Raw genomic sequence first — 213 nt, 5'->3', positions numbered from 1 at the left:
AAATCAGAAGAAAAAAAAGAAGAAAAAAAAAAAACCAGCCACTAACGAGCACTAGACTCTAATATACAGTGAGGCAAGCGAGCCCCATGGCAAGCACAGAAGCCTGCCGATTAATAGCTAAACAGCAATAACAGCTATAAATTCGATCTGGCACATTCCAATCAAATCCGTCGTTATCCTGAACCCTTCAAGCCCCACGTTGGGCACCAGAAA

The sequence above is a fragment of the Pygoscelis adeliae genome, unplaced genomic scaffold (genome assembly GCF_000699105.1).
Source record: "Pygoscelis adeliae isolate BGI_AS28 unplaced genomic scaffold, ASM69910v1 Scaffold270, whole genome shotgun sequence".
NCBI lineage: Eukaryota > Metazoa > Chordata > Aves > Sphenisciformes > Spheniscidae > Pygoscelis > Pygoscelis adeliae.
The sequence above is the reverse complement of the archived record's forward strand: the minus strand, read 5'-3'. Positions refer to the sequence as shown.